Source organism: Hippopotamus amphibius, chromosome 7, assembly GCF_030028045.1.
Source record: "Hippopotamus amphibius kiboko isolate mHipAmp2 chromosome 7, mHipAmp2.hap2, whole genome shotgun sequence".
NCBI classification, from domain to species: Eukaryota; Metazoa; Chordata; class Mammalia; order Artiodactyla; family Hippopotamidae; genus Hippopotamus; species Hippopotamus amphibius.
In genome coordinates this window covers 47,271,947-47,281,529 of record NC_080192.1, presented here as the reverse complement: position 1 = coordinate 47,281,529, position 9,583 = coordinate 47,271,947, and the positions used below count along the sequence as shown (strand labels likewise).

At 39.1% G+C, this 9,583-nt stretch overlaps 1 protein-coding gene across 7 annotated transcripts in view; it reads left to right on the top strand.

Moving 5' to 3' along the window:
• Positions 1-255: 255 nt before the first annotated feature.
• Positions 256-9,583, top strand: part of FRS2 (fibroblast growth factor receptor substrate 2) — a 116,823-nt gene continuing 107,495 nt past the window's right edge. For 5 of the 7 annotated variants that reach the window (XR_009054559.1, XM_057740513.1, XM_057740516.1 and 2 more), the window contains exon 1: positions 256-391. The gene's annotated coding sequence lies outside the window, so the exon portion shown is untranslated. The remainder of the gene's footprint in view (positions 392-9,583) is intronic. The other 2 variants (XM_057740510.1, XM_057740515.1) reach the window with 2 other exon arrangements.

Below are 9,583 nucleotides of genomic sequence, written 5' to 3'. Positions count from 1 at the left end.
CTCCTCTGTAAAATCAGGTGGCCTGAGTGGAACACGTCGAAGAGCGGTAAAGGAGGATGCCGGAGTTCGGGGGCGCGGCGGCCGAGGGGCAGAAAGGGTTAGCGACGAGCCCGGGGGCGGATTTGCAGGCGCTGGCGGGAGAGGCCCCGCCCCGGCTCGCCTCGCATCGGAGGCCCTGGCAGCTCCAGCCCGCGAGCAGTTCCGGTGCCAAAACCCTTCCCACCCCCGCTCCCCCGGAAGTGCTTTTCCAGGGCTCGGGCCGGAGAGAGGCCTTGTAGGCACAGCCGCCGAGGCTCGGTCGGCTTCGAGGAGGGGCTCCTGCCCGGGTGGGAGCCCGGGGTTCCGCGTCCGCCGACCCGCGCCCTGCCCCCTCCCAGCTCCCGGGCCGACGGTGAGTGGCCGGGGGAGTGAACTGCGACGGTCGCGGGCCGCGTCGGGGCTGGCGCTGCCGGGCCCCCGCTGCCCGCTCCGGGCTCCGGGCTGCGAGCTGGGCTGTCGGGGTTCGAGAAAGCGGGTTGTCGACCGCCGCGGTCTCCGCGGAATCCGCGGGGCGGGAGGGAGCGGGCGGTGGGGCCGTGGGGTGGGCGGGGCGGAGCCGGGGAGGGGGTTCCCGGAGCTGTTGTTGCTGTTGGGACTCGAGAGTAAGAATGGGCTGGGCCTCCGTGCATCCAACCCCCTGGTTTCTGCTCCCCCAGATCCTCGCGCTGCCTCTCGGATTTGGTTTTCTCTGTCCGACCCGGGGCTGGGAATCTGGACGTCATGCTCAATCTTGGGCTCCAGTTCCCGACTTTTGCGACCTCTGGGTCTGTCCTCGGGCTCAGTAATTAGTTGGGGTCCCAAGGGGTGTTGTCTTCTCGGTCCCAGGGCGGGGCGATGCGTGTGTAGATGCCGGAGATCTTTTGCAAGGCTTTCCATCTAGACCCGCTTAGGGGTTGCCCAGGATCGATTTGGACTGCGCTTGGGACGGGTTCTGGATACGTAGGTCAGTGTGGCACCACCGTGCCTCCCATGAGCTTTACTCACTTGAAAGCTGACTCAGGCTGTTGTTGAAGTCACTTCTTAAAAAAAAAAAAAGAACTTGTTTGAGGAGAATCAGGAGTTCAGGTAAGTTCCCTTATTTTTTTGCCAGACGTAAAAAATGATGCTATTCTCTAATCTGCACTCCTAATTTCGGTGGCTGTCGGAAGTCACGGTTGACGAGTTCAGTCTGCGGTTGTTGCACGAATTGACTGCAAAGCGTTGGAGAATTGTTGTACCCCCTTTCCCCAAGTTTGTATATCTTCATATTTGGAATTGTCATTTTCCTTAACTTTTAAAGAAAAATTGTTCTCGGTAACTCCGAGAAGGTTCCTTAGACTGTTACAGCTCTTGCTGCAATGCAGAGTTTCACACAGGTGGGCAGAGGTGTTTTGTTTTTTGTTTTTTGTCATTTTAAAATTTATAGTATAAGGTGTTTACTTTGGATAAATCGAGCATTTCTTAGAGAAGAAAGTGATGTAGGTGGTTGTTTTTAGTGAACAGATTTTAGGTAATAAACTGCTCCGGAGAAGTTTGTAGAAAATAGGGTTTTCCACGTTTAATAGTGATTTTTAAATGCTGATCTTAAGGGAATGCAGTTACTGCATATTTTGACTACCAGTAGATGACCGTTGTTTTTGCAGTGTAAAGTATATACATACCACCTTTGTGAAACCAGTGACGCTTTCCTGCACTCCTCATCTTGTGCTTATATTAGGACTTATGCTGTAGTTTGGGGGTGGTGGGGAACGATTTATCTCGTTCTCTCTCCTCCCACCACTGGAAGGGGAGGTAATCGCATGAATTAGGGAAAATAGACTGAAGTGACAAGTTCAGGGAGCTCTCTTATGCAAAAGAAGATTTATTTCAGGGTTGTTGATCTTCAGCAGGCAAAAAGGGTGGATGATTTTTAAAGTCCCTGGAAAAAAATTGTGGAGTGAAGATTGCTCAACTTTTAGATTTCGATAAAAACTGTGGATTCTTAGCTATTTTAAATGCTCTAATTGTTTAGAGCGTATGGTTGGAATATTCGAATTGAGAGAATCTGGAAAAGGGGTCAAGTTATAGATACGGATCGGTACTGAAGGTATGATAGTGTGTTTTGAAGGGAAAGATTTCAAGAATTGTAAGAACAGAAGAAGGTAATTGGGGAAAATCAGATACCCTTAGTAAATTTAATTATGTTCATGTCAATTCGACAGGTAGTGAACATTTACGTTGGAAATTATATGATTCAGGTAAATTCAACAGATATTGCTATGTTAGGCATCAAACTATGTTAGGCAACCAGGTAGGAGCAAGTAAAGATACAACCCTTACAACTAACCTTCATATTTTTGGCGGTAATTTTCTAAGGTGTGTCAGAAATCTTGGATAGCATATTAAATATTTAGGCATATTCATGAGAATCACTGCTAGGCATTATAGGATGCAAAGATTGTCTTGGGTCTTTAGGAATTTGAAATCTAGAAAGGGATGTAAGATATTTGTATAAAAATTTATAGCATATAGAAATATATGTAAATACTGACTACATGATTGATTTGTCTAAAGTTTGGAGTTGTACAAAAGGAAAATGGGTTTATTTTTGGCTAGAGTGAAATGAAAAGTGGTGGAGGTATAGTAATACTTACAGAGTTAGCTCTGAAGCTATTATTTATTAGGCACTTAGTGCATACCAGGCTCTATGCTAGTTGCTTTACATACATTTTCTAAGCTTCACAACAACATCTAAGCATATTTCTTAATAAGGAGGGCACTGGTACTTAAAATAAGTTATCTGGTTTGTGTAGCTAGCAGGTAACTGAGCCCCAGTTTGAATCCAGGTCTGCCTGGTGCCACAGCCTGTGTGTTTTCACTGCAGTATGCTGCCTCCCAATAAACCAGCAGCCTGAGTTCAACATTGCAGAGGGTAAGACTTTTCTAAGACAAAAATTTAGGGGCTGAGTGTAGGTGGTTGAAGAAGCCTTTTTAAATAAAGGGAATGAGTGTGGACACAAGTGTGGAGGTGGGAAAGTTCATTGTGTCCTCAGAGGAAAGTTAGTGGACCAGATTACCTAGAATATAGGGTTCATTTTTGAGAATGAGATGAGGTTTGAAATTTAAATTGTGACTGGATTGTGGAACATGTTTAACTGCTGTATTTAGGAGTATTTGGCAGATAATGAGAAACTACCAAGATCTAATAGTGTAGCGTGTAGAATAATTTGTTGTAGAAAGCCGAATTTCTGTAGAGTATAAATAATAGGCAAGGGCAATGGTGTTGGTATGATTTAATATGTGGGTGGGAGGAGGGATTGTTGGGAAAGGTTTGGAGGAAGTGGAGGTTGAAGTTTACACTCATTTTAAGTGTGGGTGATGGCAGTGGTGATACTATTACAGGAAATATGGGCAAGAAGGTGCATAATGAGATTGGTTTTGAATATGGTGAGTTTTTTATATAGTTGCCAAACACTGGAAATGCGCAGAGGTTTTTGAAAATATAGATTTGTAGTTCGTGAGAGAGGTCAGTGCTAGGCATATATTAAACGTGTGTAGAGAGTAATATAAACAGATGTAATTAGTTGAACCTATATAAGACGACGAAAGAGCCAAGGAAGAGTTTAGACAGAAAGCAAAAAAAAAAACCCTTTATTTTAGATGGTATCTATTTAAAACAGAAGGAAAACACACTAGATAATTTTATTCAGTGGGTAAAAAATGTGATAGTCTTGTGTACTGTTCACTCACCTTGCAGATTCAGATGGAGTAGAAAGAATCCGATCATTGAAAATCTAATTGGGAAACAAAACTTTCTTGCCGTTGCTACCAAGAATACTGTGCTATCAGAACTCTACTGCAGAGAGGAGAAACTATTTCACACTCGTTTGCTTCAGTGTCAGTCTTTGGTTATTTAGAGTTGTTTGGTTGTTTCTTTTGGACATTTCTTGGCAAGGGATATTTGAGGATTCAGAAGCAATTCTCTGATATAGTATTCTCTTTATATGTATGACTTTCAATTTTGGTTTCAATATCAAGAACTTCTGATTATTTAAAGATAATTTTTGTGCCTCCTATTACTACTGGCTGCTAATAGTGCTTTTCGTAGAAAATGGTACTTAATTACATATTTTTCTTCTAAATCTTTTATAAGTACTTTTGATTAACATGTAGTTTTGTTTTTAATGTTTGGATTATCCTAGAGAGATAGAATGATAAGACACTTTAATCCATCATGTAATGATACATGCATACCAACTATATATTTTAATTTGAAAACTAAGAGCTATAGATTTATATAGTTTCATGTGGTTTTCTGTTTAGATATTTAAATTGAGAAAACCTGTGTATCAATTGTAAAAGATTGTAATTATTTGCAGAATGAGGCTTAGAGTCATAACTTTTTGAGGGCAAGTTGATTATTTTTAGATTGAGTTACCATGGAAGTGTTTATTTCCTTCCTGATAATTCATACATTCCTTTTTTTTTTTTTTTTTTTTTTTTTTAAGAAATATGTTTTTCACTCTGTCACAGGCACTTGGGAACATCCTAAGAGTCCTGTGTCAGTGTTGCTGGTGGCAGGGGGTTTTCTGTGTGCTTTGTCTGGGCTGGTTAGCTTAGTTGCAGTGAGCCTGGTATTAATGAGGCAAAGGTCAGGAGTTCCATTTAGTTTCAGTCTGAGAGATGGCCAGGGAGTACACCTCTCACTCCTGCCAGCTGTCTTGGAAATTCCTCAGTTGTCATTGCTCACAAAGGTGACTGGATTAGGATGGATCTTTTTACCACTGGAAGAATATTAGAGGAAATTTAACATAATGGTTAGCAACTCAGACTCTGGAATTAGACAGACCTGTGTCAAAATTCTTGGTCTGTGACCTTGGGAGAGTCCCTAAACCCCTCTAAGCCTTGATTTCCTCATTATTGAATAGGTTAATATTTGGTTCGGGCATGTCCTACCATTGCTTTCTTTTTCCAAGTGGGAGTTAGCTGGTTCCCAGATGTTGAACTGTGGAGTGGTGTCAGTCCGTGACAAAGTTTTCACTTGTCTGAAGTGAAATGAGAGTGAGTGAACTTCTCATAAAGCTACATTTATTGAATTTTAGAAGATAATTTTTTTTCCTAAAATTCTCTCTTACCATTTTTGGTATAAGTGTATTAGTTTTTGTTTTGTTTTGTTTTTTTGTTTTTTTAAACGAAATAATGGTGGTGGTAATTGGTAGTTATTTTCTTTTTAAATGTCTTTGGCAGAGTAAAAGTTTGCAACTCTCTGTTGGTCCCCCCCCCTTATTATTATTATTTTTTTTTTTTAAAGATTATGGCTCTGTGAAATCTGAAAGTCTTGGTTGAAACAGAATCAGGAGACTAGGGGGGAGTACCCATCTAACATATTTATGCATATCCAAGTTAGATTTGGGGTTATGTCCTAACCTTCCGTTACCCTCCAGGGGCTGTATTGTGAGTCTCACCGATGTTGAATTTAATTTTGTCAAGTTTTACATTAATACTTATAGCACATTTCAAGGAGCAGTTCAGATTGTTTTCAGATGAGTTCAAACAAGTTGCTCCAAATTATTTGTTTAAAGCTGTGTTTCTCAACCAGAGTCCCTCGAGGAAACTGGCGAACAGTGGGGGCTGCTGCTGTTAAGTCATTTCTCTGTTGATTAGCCAAGAAGATAAATAACTCGCCTTTGACATAGTGAAGTAGCAGAAATTGGCTTTCCTTTTCACCTCTTCTGCAGGATTGTTGAAACTAGAGTGAGAAAAGCTTTATTTAATATTGCAAGTAAATGTTGTACACATATCGGTATTCAGAATGCTTTCTGGAGAAAGAGAATAGTTCAGTACTTTGCATAATGGGTTATGTAAGTGGAGCCACAAAAGTCCTCTGGGGGACACAAAACAATTATTAGCATTAGTACTTATTGAAATTGCATCCAGTTGTTTAGATGAGAAGCGTATTAACCCCATGGTTCACTTAGAGTTGGGGGGAAAACTTAACTTGCAAACCTAGCCTAAGTGACTGTTAAATTAAGGCTTAACATTTGTTTCCTTGGAGTGTTTTTGGTTGGGTAACTTAAAAAATTGGGAGTGCTATGGAAATACTTGATTTGTGTTAGAATGCCTAAAGCAAAATGTTCAGGTTAAGTTGAAATAGCTTAGGCCCTCTGTCCTTTAATTTTTAAAGAAAATTAGGAGGTTTGCTACTTTAGATATTAAGGATGCTATTGTTTTATAGGGTTTTGTTGTGTACCATTGTTTCTGGTAAACTAAAAAATCATATAGAATTCGTTTATTTTAAGAATGCTTAAATTTTTCCTGCAAAGTGCTTCTAATGGCAGAAATGAATGGTATGCTCGAAGTCTGGAGATGCAGCCCAGAATGCCCTGCTATAAGTAGAAAATTTCATGATGCCTCTAGTGTTTTGTTTTTAAAAATTCGTGTGAATTTTGCATTTTGCTATTTTATATGTATGTAAACAGTGTTTTAAAGTACTGCCAACTAAAATTGGTGCCCCCAAGAAGGGTCATATGTTCATCCTGTGGATTTTTGTATCCTTTTGACATGGCTTGTATTACAGTTTAGTAGCACTGTGCTTAACTATTTAATTTTGGCTCATTAAAAAAAAATCTTTTGTTCTGTTGGTTTTGGTGGGCCATAGAAGATGGTGAAGAGGTCCTCACACTCTATATATTTCTTAACAAACAGCAAACTATTTTAAAATACTACTAAGGAGCTGTAGTTTCATAGAAATAAAATGACTGAAAGGAGATTTAATAATTACAAAAGTAAGAACATCTGAAAATTTAAGATTATTCAATTATCAATCTATTTCTAGTGCTATTAAGAATATAGCAGCATTGTCTAATAGAACTTAGTGCAGTGATGGAAACATTCTATATCTGTACTATTTAATATAGTGGCCCTCATGGTTACTGAGCACTTAAAAAGTGCGTCTAGTGTTACAGAGGAACTGGATTTAAATTTTATTTAATTTTAATTAAAGTGTGAACAGCCACTTGTGGCTACTGTATTAGACAGGGTTAGGAAGATGAGAGAGAAGAGAAGTTAGGAATCTTCATGCCACCCCTCAGCTCAGTTATAGGCAAAGATTAGGCACTCAGAAAGTAGTTGTTAAAGGAAATAATGAATCTTTTTATTGTTTCAATTTTAAATACCAAGGTCTGAGACATACTCTAGATTTTTAGGGAATGATGAGTAGCCTTTTGGTTTTTTTTTTATGTTGATTTTTAAAATTTACTTTTATTACAAAAGCATATAGGATAATAAATGTACAACTTAAATAATTATAAAATAAACTACCATGTACCACTAACTAGCTTAAACAGTAGAACACTGCCTCTTTGAAGCCCCTTTGAACTTCTCACCACTTGTGTTCTCTGCCATGCTTCCTAAGTAACCACCATCTGAATTTTGTGTTAATCATTCTCTTGCTTTTCTTTTTAATTTTGGTGAATGTATTTTTTAAAAATCCATTTTCCTCTCTCTTTACATTTGGAAGTTAAACTCTGTGTAGTTTTCCTTTATCTTAGTTCTCCCTGACTCCCAACAAATTAGATATTGTTGTTTTAAACACTTGCTTTGATTTACCTATATATTTACAGGTGTCTTTGCTCATTTCCATTTGCATGTCAGACTTCCTGAGATGTGAGATCATTTTCTCTCTGCCTGAATATCCTTTAGAGGGTCTGTTGTTGAAAAACTTTTTGTTTGAAAGTACATTAGTCTTATTCCTGAAGGTGGCTTTTCTGAGTGTGCATTCAGTGCTAGCAGTTATTCTTTTTTTTTTTTTTAATTTATTTATTTATTATTTTTTTTGGGGGGGGTACACCAAGTTCAATCATCTGTTTTTATACACATATCCCCATATTCCCTCCCTTCCTTGACTCTCCCCCACCTCAGTTATTCTTTATTATAGATCTTACTCCATTCTCTTCTGGCTTTTACTGCTTTTGAAAAATTGGAAATCCATGTGATTTGTTATTCCTTTAGAGGTACAGTTGGTCGTCCATATCTGCAGGTTCAGCATTATGGAATTCGGCCACCTATGGATTGAAATATTCAGAAAAAAATTCTAGAAAGTTCCAAAAAGCAAAACTTGAACTTGTTGCATGTTGGCAGCTATTTATATAGCTTTGTCATTGTATTAGGTATTAGAAGTAATCTAGAGTATATACGAGGACGTGTGTGAGTTATATGCAAATACTACACCATTTTATATTAGGGAGTTGAACATCGGAGGGTATCCTCTGGGGTCTTGGGAACCATTCCTGTTTGGATAACAGAGCGATGACTATATCTGTTGTTTCATTATAGCTAGTTTTAGAATCTTTTCTTTGTCTTTGGTGTTCTGCACTTTCATTTTGATATGTCTAGAAGATGGTTTCTTTTATTTATCATGCTTCGTATTCAGTGGGCTTTGGAATCTGAAGATTGGTGTCTTTCAACAATTTTGGAGAACTGTTGATCATTTTCTCCTCAGATTTTATCTTCCATATTTTCTATCTGGAACTTGTACTTGAAGTTTGTTAGATCTTTTTATTCTACCCACCAGACCTCTTAACCTGGTTATTATATTTTCCATTTCTGTTTCTTTCTGTATTGTGTACTGGATAATTAGTGTCTTTTCTTCCAATTAGCTAATTCTCACTTCAGCTTTGTCTATTTTATTGAATTTTTTTCACTTTATGCTAACAATTATATCAATTTTTTTTATTGTGGTAAAATATACATAAATAGAATTTACCATTTTAACCATTTTAAAGTATATAGGTCAGTGACATTAAGTATATTCACATTGTTGTGCAACTGTCACCACTATCCATCTCCAGAACGTTTCTCATCATCACAAACTTCGTGAAATCTTTACCCATTCAACGATAAGTCCCTGTTCCCTCTTCACCCAGCCACTGTCAACAACTATTTTTCTTCTGTGAATTTAACTATTCTGGTTACCTCATATGAGTGGATCATACAATATTTGTCCTTTGTCTGGCTCATTTCACTCAGCGTAATGTCTTCAAGGTTCACCTGTGTTGTATCATGTTTATTGAGTTTCTAAAAATTTCATTTACTATGTTTTTTTCATTTCTAGAAGTAACATTCAGTTCCTTTTTAAGACTTTATCCTTTTTCTGCAGTTATTCCTTTTTTTATAATTTTATTTATTTATTTATTGGCTGTGTTGAGTCTTCGTTGCTGCGCTTGGGCTTTCTGTAGTTGTGGAGAGCAGGGGCTACTCTTCATTGCAGTGCTCAGGCTTCCTATTGTGGTGGCTTCTCTTGTTGTGGCGCACAGGCTCTAGGTGCACTAGGTGCACAGGCTTCAGTAGTTGTGGCACATGGGCTCAGTAGTTATGGCTTTCGGGCTCTAGAGCTCAGACTCAGCAGTTGTAGCGCATGGGCTTAGTTGCTCGGCGGCATGTCTTCCCTGGGGGAGGACGAGGGCTCAAACCCATGTCCCCTGCGTTGGCAGGTGGATTCTTAACCACTGTGCCAGCAGGGAAGCCTGTAGTTATTCCTTTTTAAATCATATTCTCAAGATATCTTTTATTTCTTAAAGATCTATTA